Source organism: Danio rerio, chromosome 9 (genome assembly GCF_049306965.1).
Source record: "Danio rerio strain Tuebingen ecotype United States chromosome 9, GRCz12tu, whole genome shotgun sequence".
Classification (NCBI taxonomy): Eukaryota; Metazoa; Chordata; class Actinopteri; order Cypriniformes; family Danionidae; genus Danio; species Danio rerio.
The window spans coordinates 27,193,064-27,212,500 of NC_133184.1; the positions used below are offsets into that span (position 1 = coordinate 27,193,064).

The following is a 19,437-nucleotide window of genomic DNA, read 5'->3' on the forward strand; positions in this document are numbered from 1 at the left end:
CGCCAGCTCCGGGCATCAGCGCATAACCTAGTCGCGGCGTCGCGGGCTGATTCCGGCTCGCATGCGGCAGCGCCTGCTCGCTCGGCCGCCGCATCTGGCTCAATTGACTCAGGCTGGAATCGGGCAGTGAGTCCAGGCATCCGGAGTAGGTCCAGCAGAGGTAGTCAGTCTGAGGGGTAAGTCTCCGGCAGGCAAGAACTGGCCCCAGTGTATTTTGCTATCTGGGTGGCTAGGCGTGTATTAGCAAACTAATAAAGCCCGAAAAAAGCTCTGACCTTAGCGAATAAACAGTGTTCCACCAGATCATGTATGTCAGAAACTGTAGTTTACTGCTGAACTCATTTGTCATAGTAAAATATCACAGAAATCGAGTAATAACACTTCAGTCTTCTGCCGAAGCTCAGACGCCGCGCTTTGAGAAACTGTCAATCACAGCTGTCAATCACGATGACACGCCCAGCATTAAATTACTGCTAAAAACAAACTGTTTACAAAAATGAGGATCTGCACCTATTTCAGCACAATAATCAGTGCCTTAATCGACCAGAACCATCTTTCGGGACATTTTATTGCAAGTGTAATTAATTTTTTTATTTGGGCTCAAGTCTCCTTCTTTAACACGGAGGAGGCGGGCTTTATGACTTGTACTGCAGCCAGCCCCCAGGGGGCGATCTAACGGCCGAGACCTTCACTCAAACGCAGGCTTGCGGCACACTTGGTCGAAGCCCGCGGTCGCGGTTTGCCAATCTTTCCCAAGATGTAATGAGAGGAAAGGAATATAAATTTATTAGTCAGGTAAGTTATGGTAATGTAAATTCATCGAATTTAATTGCGCTTATTGTAGGCTAACCCGTATTCTGTCTGATAAACAGATGTACCTGACGAAACATAACAATCATTTTGTAACTTTTTCAATGAACCCCGTCAGATGATGCGTTACAAACATACAAATAACCACCGCTTTGTTAAAATATAACCAACTTTTCATGCTCATTATAAACACAAAATTGCATTGGCTGTTACACATGTTTAATGATTTTTGTGGTAAATTTGGTTATACAAACAGGAATGTAAACAACAACAACCTAAAAAACAAACAAACATATAATCAACGTAGCTACGTGTAGACCAATGAGGCAAAGTTGGTTTTATCTTCTGACATTCGTTCATTTTGGAGTAATGACAACTATTGACACGGTCCCATAGACATTTCTAATAGATATTACAAAATGTCTATGACTGTCACTGTGCCTATATTGTTAAATAGTCGGTCTAAAATAACATGCAAGTATGGCTTCATGATAAAACACCATTAGCACTGTTTGATTGAACAATGTTTTATTTGATAATCATTACTGTCTGCTAATATGATTTCCTTGTTTAGAATTTGCAAAGAATATTTTTGAAATTATATTATTAAGAAGAAAGTCTTTCCCTCAGTTTATAACCCATGGTTCATTTTCGTAATGATAGCCTAAATTATATTGCCCTTTAATGTGACTGTCATTTTAAGATGGCATTTAATGCTTACTGGGCTTTCGTAAATGTATTGTGATATAATGTGTTTTATATAAACAGTAAGATCTTGGAGGAATGCTGTTTGAGAATACAGTCATAGAAGAGGATTTGCTCTTCATCCTGACAGTATTCATAATTTCGACTATTGGACTATAATTCAAAATTCGACTTTAACTGCAAGTCTGCCTCACAGATTTACTATGCAAGACGCTGGAAAAGAATAACAGGATACTAAGATACATAAAAAAGTTAATAAATCTTTAAGACTTTCTTGATTGGCAACGTTTATTGCTGTAGTAGACTGATGCCATGTAACAGTATTACCATTACATGAAATTTGCATTAAATGCAGTATTTGCTTGAGTTAGTTACAGTCTTGGCACAAAATCATATCATTAGAGATTTATTTAATCATTTTAAACCTTAACATGTTTTCTCTTTTTATTTAGTTTGCATCGCTATACCAGGTATTCCTAATGTGCAGTGACAAGAAGAGAGGACAGCTTTATTAGCTCAGAGAACACGTTTGGCGGTGAGCATCTTTTAGCACCCTGTCCAGATGGCGCACGACGATCGGATGTGGGGGAGCCACCAATAAATATATTTCCACATTTAAAGTACGGAAGAGGAAAAGAGTGTCGATCAAAGAGCCAGATCTCCAAGACAGGTACCAATTACTCTTTGGATCAGATATTTACCATTTGCCTTTGTGTGCCTTTCATTTTGCAGACAGTTTAAGCAAAGGCTGTCTTTGATCAGACTGATAAGCCATGGTGTATGCCAACACACGCATGCACGTTCTAACCCGCTATGGCACACACATACACTAATGCATGCTAAAATGCACTCAGCGCCACATGTGCAGCCAATTAGCAGCAGAGTGTTTATGGGGGATCCATATGAGTTTCAAACAGGGCACGCTGCTCAGCAGACTTTGATGGCTTACAGCTTTAACCTGCTCTCATCACACTGTTAGAGTAGGAATGGATGGAAATGTTGTTGAAACGTTTTCTTTGGTTTAAGGGTCTTTAGAGGTGGCGTGGGCTGAGCAGGCTAGAACTGCCATTGCATGCCAACTCCTGGAGTCATACATTTTTTACATGGAGAGCTTGGCGTTGAATTATTTTTGGTGAAAAGTTTTTTGTTTACCACAGAAGAAATGTTTTCTACTTCTCTTAAAATCCCTGTTGTCAGAAAAAAATCCATATAGATGATAGATCAGGCTAAGACATGTGCCGCATACTTGCCCACTTGATGCCCAGGAGATCACATGCAAGATTTTAAGCAAGAATTTCATTTTAGTTTGTGCCCCAACATATGGCCTGGGTCAACGTTTGTTACACTGTTTGCAGCAAGCACTATTATATACATATAAAAATAATAAGAGTAAAGTTTGTACGGAAAGAAAGTTACAATCAAGATTTACAAACAAGTTACTTTAAAAAAATAATAGATTACAAATTACTGACTACTACTGGAAAATTGTAATCTGATTACATTACTAATTACTTAATGTAAAAAGTAATCAGATCACTAATTACTTTGCTTTAAAGTTACCTTTAAACATATAAATATACCTATAAATAAATATACAAAACAAACTGCAGGGTGTTCTGTGTTTTTCTGAGGTAATTAGTACCTAAATGTGTATATTTCAAAGTATGAAGCTGATTGGTCAGTTCTTGTCATGTGACTTGTGTTTTTCAACTGGGAGCGCCTAGGAAATGTGAGCCTGAACAATTTGAGCTCCAAATATGCGCAAAAGACACCATACGTGAATGGCCCCGTATGCAGCTACGCTTCTCTTCACATTAAGAAGATACCTTCACTCCTGATCCTGCATAAAAATTGAATTTAGCCTGTGATTAGCCTTTGATTTTGGTGCCGGTGTCCTCCCTTGTGACGAGTATTGTCGTAGAATGCTTCTGTTTTAGTGCTGAGCAAGTTGCTTGTCGAGTTAAAAGCAGTTGAATGTTGTTTAGACTGCATTTTACAGCAATATATATGTTTTTTATGATCAATGAAATCAAAGTAATGTCTGTATTTGCACTTCACAGCAACCATTTAATCTTGAGTTCTCCAGCAATTTAAAAGCGTATGCTTATTTACTGATGTTGCAGCAGAAGATGTGATTTAAAAGAAGCATTTTCTCTTCCAAAATCTATATTTATAATGTAAGTAATGCAATTACATTACTTTAGTAACTGTAATCAAACTACACTAATTCAGAATGTAATTCGTTACATTACTGCTTCCTCGAAAATGTAATTACAATACAGTAACTCGTTACTGTGGAATGCGTTACGCCCAACTCTGGTTACACCATATTTTTAGATCATGTTTATTACAGCATGAAAGTTTACTTTAATACCTTAAAACATTAAATTCATGTACGTTAATGCAAACTGATTTATTATAAATATAAACATCATCACTGTATGAGGGTATACGATGGGTAAACAGTGTTTGTAGCCTCTCAGGCGGAGAATTGGTCATTAACCGCAATAAACATAAATATCCCAAGTCCAAAGCATTTAATCAATAATATTATTTTCATAAAGACTGTAATATTGTGAGATGCATGAATAAAATACAAATGCATATTTTTTCTGCTCTAAATGACTACCTTCCCAACTGGCAGTCTTACATTTAGCTTTCCCAATGTCCATTTTCAAGCACAGTGGGTGGACCAAGCAAATGTACTGAGCTTTCACTAGAAACAAATGCTGAGAGGGTCTCTGTTGTTGGGGATGAAAGAGGGTGAAAAAATGGTGACATATGTAGTTTATGAATGGTACGTGAAGCAAGTATTCAGATGCAATCAGAGATCAGTGGAAAAAAGGTACAGAACATTGTTATAAACAGAACATGGTTAATCCACATTGGTGCCAGTATCATTATTTTACTGCTGTTAGTTGAGTAGGACCCTCCCCAGTTCTAAATTATAAATATCACTCATAGTTGATATTTATGACTCATGGTCTCATGTCACAAAAATTCATTTTCCTTAAAAATAAATAAACCAAACATGCATAAAATGTTACAAAGGTCACTCCTTTTGTAGCATAGCCACAGGGTGCAAACAATATGCATGCTCATGTATTTATTTGTAGCGAAATTACGTAATTTATAATAGAGCTGGGCGATAAAATCGATATTTATTGACTGAACACCATTGTCAATATCGATAATAAAACAAGTTTGGTATGTAGTTTCGGTATGAAGCACTATAGTTTAATTAAAACATGACTCATTTCATTGGCCAATGAAAGCAAGCCACGGTTAAAAAAATGATTTTTTAACTTTTATTGCTGAAACATGGAGATCACAAACATTTTTTACTTTTTTTTTCTTTGTGTAAAACAATGCGCAGGAGACATGCACTGGTTACGTCAGTTGTCTTTCATTTTCAGTTTTCCATTTTGGTTTTGTGAGATTTAATACAATTTGTAGGTGTGTTTGGAGGATTTAATGTTTAAAATAAATTGAAATGGTCCCTACGTTTATGGCATCACATGGTTATAAATTTGAAAGGTTTGAAAATCGTCTAGTGTGTCCTAGATCTTAGTACAGTCATAAAGTCAATAGCTCTAGTGATTGATTCCATATCTGCTTCAATCCTCTGATATTTAATTTTTCAATAGAGCTCAACACATTGCACGCATCTCTGTTTTTGCCCCCCCCCCCCCCCTTTCCCATCATGTGTTTGACAACTGCTCCTACAGGAGACAGGGATTACGATACAGCACGGTGGGAGTCAGATTAAAGGACAATACCCTAATCCAGACTGACATTTCAAAGTTTATCATAGTTCCTCAATTTGCGGTGGACCTAATCTGGGCCCTTTTATCAGATTAAGTCAGATATTTTGTTAAAATGATGGCTGACACAGCAACAAAGTGGTCATTTTCTTCTTCCAGGTTGAGATCTTGCACATCTGTCCTATACAGTATGGTGGCATGTTGCTGTTGTTTTTTTCTCCTGAGGGATTAAAGTCTGATTTGAGAGCTCATTTCTTGATGGTAATCTGATGGAGGATGATGGGTTATGAGGTCACTGAGTGCACAGGTGGGTCACATGCGTTGTCTCGCATTTAATGACCTGCAAATGCATGCAAAAGTGCAAAGATTCAAGGAAAACTACAACTAATGTGTGTTTTTTTGTAATATTGTTTAAAGATGACAGATTAGTAAATCATGCTCAGTCAAGAAAGTCAGCATATTTCAACCAGCTTCACCTCGACAGAAGAATAGAACAGTACATTAATATGATATGCACATATTTTATGTATTGTGTGTGTTTGATGCCCAGGAGATCTCATTTGGTGGCTTCTCCACTGATCCCGACTGCTGTGTTGGTTATCAGAGACTGGTTCGCGTTCTTCAGATCAGTCCCTCCAAAATGGACTTTGAAGTTTGTGTCCCGTAAGGAGACGCTGGTCTCAGGGTGGCTGAGCTCTGGGATGAGCTGGACCTGTATGAAATAAGTTAGCTCTAGTTATAATAAGATCTCTTTTTAAAATTGGGTTTGAGAAATTTAAAATGGTTTGATTAAAATAAAGTATAACTTAAGAAAATGAAAAAAGAATAGTGGAATATTCTGGATTGAATACAAGTTTAGCTCAATTGACAGTATTTGCTGTGTAAGGTTCAGCATTTATTTCTTTTTTAGAGATGCTTAAACAAGAAGGTGTAAAATGCAGAATTTGGTGGTTTGCAAGCAGAAAGTAAACTTGTTTTTATGGATTATAAGATTAATTCCCTGTAAAATGTCCTAAGTAGTTTAATTTAATGCCTTTTTAGAATCATTTATAAGTCAAATTTACTTAATTTTACACTAAAGGAAAATGAGAAAGGTTTATATTTGTTTATATATATATATATATATATATATATATATATATATATATATATATATATATATATATATATATATATATATATATATATATATAAATATATATATATATATATATATATATATATATATATATATAAAAATATATGTATATGTATATGTTTGTTTTCTTTGTTTTATAGTTTTAGTTTACTACAATACCTTATTTAAATCTTAATTTATGTAGCATTATAGGTAAGGTAAGGAAATCATGTTTTATATCATGCAAAATCAGTAATTATAAATTTTTTTACAATACATTTAGGAACATTAGGATTTTTTAGCTACCCTATTTTAATTTACCAACATTACTAAGGAAAATATTTTTAATAGTAAAAAAACAACAATATTTAAGCAAAATATCTCATCTCTTTATAATAAAATAAACATGAGTGTTAAAGAGACTCTTAAACTTGATAAATAAAACATTACGAATTGTGTGCAATGGTAAAGATAGATCAACATCTGTAGGGGGTCAATAATAATTATACAGTAAACCTCAAACTTTGTAAACAAGACATATTATGATAATCAAATCTGAGCTTTCATTTAAGATAACTAGCCATCTTTATTGAAATACATGTTGCAACATTACAAATTGTGAAGTTGAATGACTACTTTACTATGCTAAAAAAATCTTTCAGATGTGGAGCTAGTGGCTGGGATTTACAATTTCCTTATTGCTGCTATACGGCACTCGCGTGTGCTGTTCCTGAAGTGACAAGCAAGAGTGTGTGCTTTGTGTTTGTCTGAGGTAATTAGTCTGCAGTTATTACTGAAATGTGTATTTCTCATACAAAGTGTGAAACAAATTTGGTTAGTTCTAGTGGTAGGGGCTCTCGGAAAAGTTCAGATGTTTTTCCAACTAGGTGTACCTGGAAAGTGCGTGCACACTTCCATTGGAAATGACTGACACCCTAAGCTTATTGGCATTGCTTTCAAACTGCGCACTCAGCAGCCATGATTAATAAAACGATCATACCGGCTTCATACCGAAACTACACACCAAACTTGTTTTATTATCAATATTGGGAATGGTGTTGGGTCAATAAATATACAGAAATTGATTTTATTGCCCCGGCCCTATTATAAATTACGTAATTGTCACAAATAAACACATGAGCATGCACTACTTCAGCAGTGACCTTTGTAACATTTTATGCATGTTTGATTTATTTATTTTTAAGGAAAGTGATTTTTTGTCATAATCAAATTTATGATGACATTAACTAGTACTGAACCTGGAAAATTATTTTCATATTTCCCAAACATGCCTTGTCTTGACGTCTTCCTCTGCACGATGCAATCATGGATAATCAAGAAGCCTTTAACTGGTGCCACGTAGGGTATACCCAAGAGTCCCAGGGAGTAAAATTAAATGCTGGTAAACCTATCGGCCCGGTATGCGCTCTGAGGGACAGTCATGGCACTGTGCCATGGGTTCAAACACGCAGGGTAAATATTTGCTTCTCTTTGGTAGGCCGGCTTCATGGAGGTCATTCGTCTGGGATTCCCTTGGCATCTGCCACTCTTTGTTGTTACAGTTGGCATTTTTGGCACAGGAAAGGTGGTGGGGCTAGAAAAACGGTCACCTGGAGAACAGAAAGAGAGACTTAGGAGCGAAACGGAAGCGTCAGAGCTGGCATTCATACAGCTTTTCCATTTGAAATTCAAGCTCCTTTTGTGCAGACCGTAAAAATGCAGGAAATGGACAAGAATGCATTTTGTCACTTTAGGTCACCTCTCTCTTGTTTTTTGAAGCCTTTTATGTGGAAATACATCAAGAGGGTTTCAAAGTGACTCACTCTTTCTCATGTTGCAGAAATAAAACCGACATAATCCATCTCTTATCAAAGCGATTTCATCCGTGTCACTACAATGAATTCATCATTTATTCTTCCCAATTACATTTGATATCCACTCTCAAAAGGAAAGCATCCCACCCACTTCAGCGTGTCTTCTTGTGATCATGATCTGCCTGTAGATGGTGCTACATTCCACTGATCTGTTTCTCATCCCTCTATCATCTCTTACAATGAGTCCATTGTTTTCATATCCTGTCTTACCTCCTTTGCCCAAGATCCCCTACCGTTCACCCCCCGCCCCCTCGATCTCCTGCTCTATTTGACTATAGCACTAGATTTGTCCTCCATCACAATACAAGCTACATTTTGTCAGTCTTCTTAAAACCCACCCAGCCAGGGCAGGCCTTGATTATGCCATCCGCATGCTATCGTGGGCAGGAGGAGGAAGATGGCGTAAAACTCAAGTGCAGAGGAGGTGGGAATGGAGGAGGGAAAAGGCACATATACACAAACACACAATTCCCAAAGCACTCTTGGGGATTGGTGAGGGCCAAGAAATCTCTCTTCCCTGGAACACCTAATCCTTGGGTCGAGGCCAAGGACCACAATCTCTGTGCACAACTGACACCGGCCACCAGAGACACTTTAGGGTTTTTTAGGCGTGTCCTGTTCTCTCTCAGCTCACCGCAGCCAGAGCATGAAGTATGGGAGAAAGACTCGACAGCCCAAAGAAAATAAATGATGTGGGGAAATACAATTCTGAAGCTTTTCATAGGTGCTCACTGCAATTTTTCAATGAGAAAATCACAGTGTACATTTTGGTGCTGCATTGCTTGTGTGTGTGTCTGTGTGTCTGTGTCTGTGTCTGTGTGTGTGTGTGTCTGTGTGTGTGTCTGTGTGTGTGTGTCTATGTGTGTGTGTGTGTGTGTGTGTGTGTGTGTGTGTGTGTGTGTGTACTAAAAGGAAAAACTTGACAGAGAATGTGAAACGACAGAATGGAACAAGTCTTTAGGGAACTTGAGTGGTAATTTGGGGAACTCGATTGTTTCGTGTAATTTATAGGCTTCTCGATTTCCGATGAATCCTAAGGTTATATGTGCAGAGGAGAACTGCTTGATTTGTTAAATACAAATGACGGCACGGTTTACGTTTTTTAAATATTTAATGTACACTCTCTTCTGGATTTCATGCTGCAACATTTTCGTTGCCATGAAAATGTATCCTCTAAAAATCAAGACTTTGACTGAAATGGTAAATGGACAACATTGAGCTAAAAATATCCAGTCACAAGTCACTTATGCATGTTTCTTGCTGGCTTTCATGCTGTCAACTCACGTCTGTTCAAATAACAAATATAGTGAGTGACATGTTGCAGGTACCTTGCGGTCTGGGCATTTACACTTGAATGATACAAGTTTGCGGCACTAGTTGGCATGTAGCATATAAATCTTCGACAGCTGTTGCATCCTGGACAGCGTTGTGTATTTATATAAGGGTAAATGCCACACTTCCCCTGGCTTTAAAAATGTAAACGTCAGACATGGCCAATTACAAGCAGGAAAAGCAGGAAATGTCAGGTGTGTTCCTTTAACCTCACAGCAGCCATTATTTTGTTGGTGCAGTTTTAAGTTTTATTTATTTATTTATTTTTTATGTTTAAACTAGATTTTCATACCCAATACTAGTGTGCATTTAGCTCGTACAGTACCGTTGAATCATTCAATATCATAATTCAATTCATTTATATTTCTATAACGCTTTTACAATGTCTTTTTTGTATTTTTAATGATTATTGTAGGATTTATAATGCTTTGTCTCATTGTTTATCTTTATTTACAAGTAGCAGAGTATTTACAACTAACGTATAGGCTATTTCTGTCGGTTCGCATCCCGTCCCTTTGAGCCACCTGGCGGCATAGTCACAAACTGAAAAAACACGTACCTAAAAACACACTCTTTCTCCTATAGAGCATTGGCAGTACATGGTGCTGCGGTAATGGCCATATTAAAGTCTCACCTACTGTAGATGGTGTCAAAGCAGCTTAACATAGAAGTTTTAGTAAATTAAAACTGTGTCAGTCCAGTTTTCAGGGTTGAAGTTCAATTTAGTTCAATTCAGTGTGGTTTAATTGTTACTGCTGAAAGTCCAATTCACTGAAAATGCACTGCATTGAATACTTTCTTTGTCTTGCATGATAAGGGCACTCTGAACCAATAGAATAAAGTTCTTTATGGCGGGTTCACACCAACCATGGAATGAAGTATTTGAACGAGTACATTGCATACAACTCAATGCAAATGTAAAAAACAGAGGCAAATTACCATCCCGCTAACAGATGACACAAAATAATGTGTTTGTCATGAACATACTGAATATGCGGGCGCCGCAGTAGGTTGTGCTGTCACATCACAGCAAAAAGGTCGCTGGTTCGAGCCTCTGCTGGGTCAGTTGGCTTTTCTGTGAGGAGTTTGCATGTTCTCCCTGCATTCGCGGAGGCTTCGGTTTCCCCCTCAGTCCAAAGACATGCGATACAAGTAAATTGGGTAAGCTAAATTATCCTTAGTGTTTGAGTGTAAATAAATGTGTATGGATGTTTGCCAGAGATGGGTTACAGGTGGAAGGGCATCTGCTGCGTTAAACATATGCTGGATAAGTTGGAGGTTCGTTCCACTGTGGCGAACCCAGATCAATAAAGGGACTTAGCCAAAAAGAAAATGAATCAATGAATGAATGATACGGAATTTCTCAAAAAGGAGAAGACAGCATGCATGCTGACATTATGAGGCAAAAACTTTGGTTGTAGTGTCCACATGACCTTGCTGTACCCAGAGTTTTGGAAAGTTTTCAGAAAGCTTCAATTCTAAAAGGTGAATTTCAGTCACCTTTTACTGCGTTTTCGCTTTTACAAACAGCCAAACCAAAAAATGCGGTTTTAAAAAACCCATGTTCCTGTGCCTAGGGCCTTTTTTTATTATAAGTAGCACATTTGCATGACAGTGATGCACTACAAGTGTAAAACAAATATTTTGCATTAGTAATAAATATATTAGTAATATGTAGCAGCTATATTGCTATATTATGCATAGTACACCTTGAGTGCATGCTTTCCCATTTTGTTTGCATTCCTAATGCACTTCTTATTCCTTTCTTTATGACAGTCAATGGAAAGATAATGTACAAATATAAACAGACCATAAATGAATGTGTGCAGTATGGTAAGTTACAATGAATATTCACTTGTTAAACTGCATCCGCTTGTTAAGTCGGAAGTCACACATCCAAGCACTCTGTCAGACTGTACAGGGTGGCGCAACTTATGGTACCAATATTCACTCACACATAGTGTGCTGTAATGCTTTTGAAAATCATAATTGTAATGTTTATATTCATTCTTAATATTAGATGGTCAGACAGTGATTTATTTTCTTTAATAAATCATTTTAATATGGTCTCTGGGATGCAGTAAGCCCAAAGACTGTAGTGAATGTCATGATTGTATTAAAGATTCCTATATTATTTGATTTGACAAAACAGTTGTTTAAAATGGTTAACTGCTCAATTCAGATGAGCAGAGGCTTAAACCCTGAAACAGTATTTCATAAACTGTAACTTTAAAAGTGGATTATGTTTTGTGCTGGCAGAGGCCTTTAAATCTAAAACACACTTCTCTTTTTTATGTGAGAACCACTATGGACTGAGAATTCTGATGTCTCTTTACCACAGTGACCGTAGATAATTAAGGGCATCTGCTTGGAATTGTCAAATAAGGAAAAAAGTTGGGGTCTCCCCCCACTGTGTGCAATTAAGTAGATACAATTTAGCTTTGAGAACAAAATTAGACAAATAGGCTGAGGGAAAAGTTAAAAATAATAAAATAAGCATGAAACAAAAACAGAAAACATTACTACTGTAAATTTGTAATTTAATGTTGTGCTAACTCATGGTATCTGTGGGATTTTAAAAAGTAATAAAAGTTGATAAATCAATGTAGAGAAATTTAAGGCCCTTAAAATGTATTAAAAAGTCTATTTTGCAAGGTATTCAATTTTATATCATTTTTGATTATGCAGTGTATGGTTGTATGATAAAATTTGCTTGAATTAAATTAAATTAAATATCAGGATGCTGTGTAGGTTATGAAATCAATGAAATTACTAGATTTTACATCATACATGTTATTTATAGGCCAAATATTATTAATATAAATTTTAATATTCATTATCTATAGGAATCCAACCAGCTGAATTAGCTAGATTTAATAAATTTTTATTCAGTATATGAATAATATTAATCTAAGAAATGAATCCCAAACTAAAACATTTAGTAAATATACTGTAATTTAAAATCTCGCTAGGGTTTCCGGTTGAAAATGCTTTATAAGGTCTTATATGTATGGAAAGAGTCTTAAAAAAGGTCTTAAAAGGTATTGAGTTTTACTTTCTGATTCCTGTATATACTCTGTAACTTTTCTCACTGTTTGTTAGTCATGACCATTTTTTACTTGATTCAGTGGACTCTTCAAAACTAACTAATGAATTAAAAAAGCTGGACAATGCTGTTTTATAGTCACATGAGAATATACAATGATATGTTGACCTCATAGACAAACTGCTGACCCCTGGTTTTTGATTTAAGATGCTGAGAATCAAGAATGCACATTTGAGGGCGCTCCTGTAGTTCACACTGGAACCCTGTTCAACAACACATCGCACCAAATTAATCGAGACCTGACAAATGGCCAGCACAAAGTTCATCTACATGGTAAACTTCAAAATGAATAAAACTGTATGAGAAATACAGTGCTTGTGGCTATTGGCAATCAAATAGATGGGCAATTAGCTTTGACATGTTTTCCCCACGATTTGATTGATATTTACATTATCATATTCTAATTGTCTGTTCATGCATACTTATTTATGTTACGAAATGAGAGGGCTTTATTGTGTTGAGCTTAAAAATCATTTGCATAGATTACAATGTCACTAAGCAAATTATGTGCAGTGAGCCGAACATATGCCTCTTTCTGACAGTGCCCGCGTTGTCAGAAAATGCACAAACAGTCTGTAATATAAGAGAAGAACAGGGTTTCTTTGACTCCTGGATTTCCTGTTTTGTTTACTTTGCTATCCATCCATCCATCCATCCTTCCTTCTAGTCATGCTTCCATCCATCCATCCATCCATCCATCCATCCATCCATCCATCCATCCATCCATCCATCCATCCATCCATCCATCCATCCTTCTATCTTTCTGTACATCCATCCATCCATCCATCCATCCATCCATCCATCCATCCATCCATCCATCCATCCATCCATCCAGTATGTTCGTCCCTATTTCCTGATACATCTATATATCTGACCTGCAATGTCCATTAGTCCATTAGTCCATTAGTCTGTCCTGTAATATTAGTTACACCTGTTGTTTCAGTTATGTTCCTTCTTTTGTTCTGGTATTTTCATCCATCCTTCCTGATATGCTCATCCATCCATCCATCCATCCATCCATCCATCCATCCATCCATCCATCCACCCATCCATCCATCCACCCACCCATCCATCCATCCATCCATCCATCCAGTTTGTCCGTCCCTCTTTCCTGATACATCTATATATCTGACATGCTATGTCCATTAGTCTGTCCTGTAATATTAGTTCACCTGTTGTTTCAGTTATGTTCCTTCTTTTGTTCTGGTATTTTCATCCATCCTTCCTGATATGCTCATCCATCCATCCATCCATCCATCCATCCATCCATCCATCCATCCATCCATCCATCCATCCGTCCATCCATCCGTCCATCCGTCTGTTTTTGTATGCCACCTATATCTGTCCAACCTGGTATGTTCATTAATTTGTCTCTTTCATGGTGTGTCCATCTGTGTGTGTCAGTCTGTCCATTTTTCTCTCTGTATTGGTGCATTTGCCTGTTTGTTTTTCCTGGTATGTCCATTCACCTGTGCTATATGCCTGTGTGTTTGACCTTGTATGTCCATTCAATCTGTCTGTCTGTCCTGATATATTTGTTTATTTGTCTGTTTGACCTAGTATCAGGTTTCCCCACCGGTTACAGGATTTCTGCAATATCAAGGACTTTTAAAAAGTGTAATTCAGACATTGAAATGAATTTTTAGATATATTTTTTTTCATTTTGTCATGGAATATCAGGGATTTTTGTTAGTTGCTTTACATTTTGTTTGCATTAATCTGTACCATATTTTTCCTTTTGTTCATAGCTATTTTTATGTTTAGACAATTTTTGCGTTCCATTTTATACTTATCACCTGACTCTCACTTAAGTCGAATGCAGATAATATAATGTAAATGTTAGAATACAAATGTATATTAATATACATTTTAAGAGCTTTAAAATAGTATACATTTTAAATGAATAATATACATTTTAATTAAATAATTTTAAAGATAATTAAATAAATGGATAAATTAAGAGCTTTGTCTTTGAGGTAATAATTTTTGGCCAGAGCAACCATAGAAAAGTTGATGATAGAAAAGTTAAATGTAAAATTTGTAAAACTACTTCACAGCCATACTTACATGTACTGTAAGTACAATAAAAAAAAGCAAATAAACAGTAATTTTCTGAATCTGAAGTAAATTATCCATTGCTGTTCTTATAGTGGCTAGTAAAGTTATGGAGAACAATATTCAAGCTAAACCCACTTATAATGTTCATGTTTTAACATGATTTAATAATTTTAATACACAAGCACAACAGCAACCTGTTTTTTCTGCTTATCATTCAGCTTTTAGTCAGTGAAAGTCAGGGAAATTGATATTTGACCTTAAATTTAAACCCTTTGGTATATGCGTCCATTCATCTATTCTAAAATGTTTGTCCATTCATCCATCTGTCTCTTCTGGTATGTCTAAACATATGTCTTTGTATGCCTGTCTGTCCCGATACTGTATGTTCATTCAATCGTCTGACTTTTCTGGTGTGTCCGTTTGTCTTGGTATGTCTGTCAGTCCATCCATCTGTCTGTCTGTTCTGGTATGCTTGTATGTACATCTTTCCTGTCTGTCCATCTCTGTGCAGTCTGCTTTAAAACCTGACCTGCTATTTTCCTCTGTCTGTAATGTCCAGTCGTCTGACTTTCCTGGAATGTTCATCTGTCCTGGCATGTCTGTCTGTCAGTACTATCTAGAAAAATGAATGTGCTGTTAATGTGCTAAGAAAAAAAAAAAGTTTTTCAACGGTAAACTTTTTTGTTTTACATTAGAATCATACCTTTTAGAAATGTGTAGTGTTATGAGTTTTGTTTTGTTTTTTTTGACTGATGTGTCATTACTGACCTTCCCATTCAAGGCCACAGGAAAAGTTCATTATAGTTCGGGATGCACAAGGGCCATTTCCTCAAACACATGCTTGGGTCACGAGGGGTTGAGCTGAAGGCCACAAATGTTTTGATAGAGGAAAAAGATAAAGAAGGCTTAACCACTACCGTTTCTTCCTCTTTAAGTAAACAGAGCAATTTAACCATGAGGGTAGATTTAGGTAAATCATTAAGTGTTTATTTTTCATATTGTATAATTTCTTAGCCAGTGATTCATCAGTTATCATCTACCAGCAGACTCTATTCTCTCCCAGATAAAAGCGCTCACACATACAGGCGAGTCACATGCAGGGAGCTGTGTGGAGGCGTGTCAGGTGCCGTTAGATCAGGACGCTCCCAGCAGGCCTGTCGTCTGGGTAAGGTAATCTGCCACGGACCTGATTGCTCACTTCAGCTGCTCACTGCTGACCAAACGCTTCCTATTACAGCAACAAATACCTCCACCCCTGGGGAGACACAGACAGAATTCACTCCCATCGTCCTCTCGGGCTCATTTAATTGCCTCACCGTATTTAACTTCCTGTCAAGTTTTAAGTACACATGAACTAAATCTGCTGCCTAATGCAATTAAAGAAATATTTGCACATTTCTCAGAGTTCACCTTCTGTCCTGGAGGATCCTTGAGAAACAAGCACACAGAGACTTTATATACTAAAAACAGATATACAGGGTGTTCAAAAGTCAGAGATTAAAAATTATAATGCCACATTGTTTATTTCCAGTTTTGATCACATTGTTACTTACAATTATGGATTTCAAATTCTTTTCTTTTTTCAAAGAATCCTGCAAAATAAAATGGTATATTTATATTAAATATTAGGCAACACAACTTTTTAATTATTTATTAAAATTAAGAAATGTTTCCTAAACGTCAATTACTATACAACTTTAAAAATAAAAAAAAAACAGCATATGTATGTTTTTAAAATTAAAATAAATGTATAAAGGTGACGCAGTGGCGCAGTGGGTAGCATTTTCATCAGGACTAATTCATTTAAATTGTTTTATTTCAGGGCAAAGCAGTGGAGTATGGTAGTGCTGTCGCCTCACAGCAAGAAGGTTGCTGGGTCGAGCCTCGGCTCAGTTGGCGTTTCTGTGTGGAGTTTGCATGTTCTCCCTGCGTTCACGTCGGTATCCTCTGGGTGCTCCGGTTTCCCCCACAGTCCAAAGACAAGCGGTACAGGTGAATTGGGTATGCTAAATTGTCCGTAGTGTATAAGTGTGTGTATGTGAATGAGTGTGTGTGGATGTTTCCCAGAGATGGGTTGCGGCTGGAAGGGCATCCGCTGCATAAAAACTTGCTGGATAAGTTGGCGGTTCATTCTGCTGTGGCGAACCCAGATTAATAAAGGGACTAAGCCGTCAAGAAAATTAATAAATGAATAAATGTACAAAATTATTTATACATTTTATACAGCAAAAAGGAAACATAAAAATCACAATGAAAAAAGGGACTAAGCCGAAGGAAAATTAATGAATCTGAGCTTTCTTGATAAACATTCTCAAATAACAAATAAAAACAAAAATGTTCCGGTGCTTTAACACTAATTCTGTGTTCACACCAGATGAGGCAAGCGTGGATAAATCGCAGTATTCACACGTAAATAGACGCGTGAACGTTTTGAGTTAACCCTTAATTCACGCTTTAAAATCCGCTTCATTCGGGCATCAAAATCTGCTTCATTGGGGCGTCAAATTTACTTCCCAACAGCCGCGGACTCTAGCTTCGTTGCTAAATGGCTAACATGGATTTTATTGAGAGAATAGCAGTGTTCATGTGGTATAGAAAGGTTAAGGGGTGCATCTAGCTCTGTGAGTTCATAAAGTTCTCCAGAAATTGTACAGTACCTGGATGATGGGAGCTCAGTGTACAAGCTCAGTTTGATTAGCTGTTGTCCGGTGTCGGCAATAGGATTTTTTTCCAACAACAGGCGCTACGTTATAATCACGCCCCTACAAGAGCAAGCTCCTAATTGGTTTATGTCCACTGAAGTTCAGATATTCCAACTTGAACAATTCGCTTAAAAAGATAAACTCGCACAGCAGGATGTCTATTTGTGTCTTTACATTAACTTAACATGTAAATCACTCGCACTGGACGCGTTTAGTGTGCATGCAGCAGCATAATCTATTTTAAATATCACAAAAAATTTTAATAAACAAAAGAAAATTGTTAATAATAATCAGTAAATGACAAAATGTAAATATGAATACAAAACAAAAGTCAAATCTAAATAAAGCTACTAATAAAAACTACAGAACTAAAACAACACTGAATGGAAGACAATAAGTAAAAGTAAAATATTGATTTTCATAAATCTGTGTTTTCAGTAAATTACTCAACGCTGTGTAATTAATTTGATTAATTAGAATCTATTTAAAGCCATAATAATCACATAATGAGCGTTAGAGCAGCTCGGTTAGCTGTGATTCATGTGTATTCGTAACACTCCAGAGAGTGCAGCTGATTCAGCAGGGGTTTTCGTGTGCGTTTGATGTATCTCTCGGTGGTCTAAATCTCTCTGTGGTCCACCTTCTCTAATAAAAACAACATCAATGAGGACTGTCATGCTTTCCTCCCCTTTCTGTTAAGATATCATCTCTCCCTTATGAAATTTCAAAGCGGTTATTAAAAATTGATAAACCTCCTTATAGTGCATAAGAATATCTGCCCTGTTAACAGGAGCAGCGAGATTAGCCAATAAATTAACGTGCTTGAATATATCTTGTTTATACGTTGCCTGAAACCTGAATGTGGCCTCAGACACCTCCACATGATGAAAATCTGTCACAGTCCACACAATTTCGTCAAAACTTGCCATCTGAGAGAGTGCGAGGTGCCGTTTTTTTTCAGGCGGTAATTCTAGAGGACAGATGCCATAGTGTGTGTGCTAAAAGAGGGATAATTCTGAATTTTAAACAGAGGCCAGTTTGTGCTTCAGGCTGCATTTGAATTTATGCAGATTGCTGTCAAAGCGATATTACTCATATTTGAATGTGTTTTTCAAGGGGCCTATTCACGTCATGTGCGTACATGTCTTATTAGGTAGCAGTGCAACCTGAAAGGTTAGCGCGGAGCGTTAGAAAGGCTTTGCGCAGGGCTACTGGGCTTGTATCTTTTAACACGGTGTGAAGGCATCAAGTAGAATCTAGCGAGTCAGTGACCCATAAGAACTCGGATATTATGGGGGAGGTTAGATTTATGGTAATGCTTTACAGATCCATTAGCATTGGGGGAGATATCACTACTAATGACAGCAAGAACTAAAATATATCTGTGGGCTTAAAACTTGTAACACTGCGTTTTGTACTCGACCCTGCTCTAATACTTCAAGCCCAATTCCCACCCACATGTTTCCTGGCAGTCTATAATTTTAGCTGCTTTAATGTGTTGACAAATTATATAAAAAGTGTAACTGAAACAAGTTTAAGAGTTGACTTTTTGTTAATTTGACTTATTTAATTAAACAAACAAACAAACAAATAAATAAATAATGGGTTTAAAAAAAATTACATTGCAACATTTTTTTTCAGATGATGATGATGATGATAAAAAAAACTGCAGGAGTTTTTGGCGGAGTGATTCATTTTGTAGGAAGAGTTTTTTTTACACATACAATTGCAGTTTCTTTGTAATTATTTGTGATATTCATTGCTAGTTTTTTTGTGTGTAAATTATTTAGAAGTAAAATTACACACCCTCTCTTCAGTTTTTTCTTTTGCAATCCTTGTACTTTCTTCACCGCTGTCCTCAAATGAGGTAAAAGGAGAAACACATAGAGGTGAAACTGCTACCCATGTGTTTCTGTATTGAGAAAAAATCTTTTTCAGTGGTTGAAAGATGTGAGTTTGTACCTGCCAC

General features: G+C 36.7%; 1 protein-coding gene and 1 long non-coding RNA gene across 13 annotated transcripts in view; one reads left to right on the plus strand and one right to left on the minus strand.

Annotated features, from left to right (window-relative positions):
* Nucleotides 1-717: 717 nt before the first annotated feature.
* zeb2a (zinc finger E-box binding homeobox 2a) overlaps nt 718-19,437 on the plus strand; it is a 271,323-nt gene continuing 252,603 nt past the window's right edge. For all 12 annotated transcript variants that reach the window (XM_073911414.1, XM_073911424.1, XM_073911411.1 and 9 more), the window contains exons 1-2: nt 718-795; nt 1,968-2,185. The gene's annotated coding sequence lies outside the window, so the exon portion shown is untranslated. The remainder of the gene's footprint in view (nt 796-1,967; nt 2,186-19,437) is intronic.
* Nucleotides 3,851-8,641, minus strand: LOC141376136 (uncharacterized). The gene is made up of 3 exons (XR_012385404.1): nt 8,220-8,641; nt 7,689-8,006; nt 3,851-5,991 (listed from the first exon to the last, which is right to left on the minus strand). It is a non-coding gene; the product is annotated as an uncharacterized lncRNA (long non-coding RNA).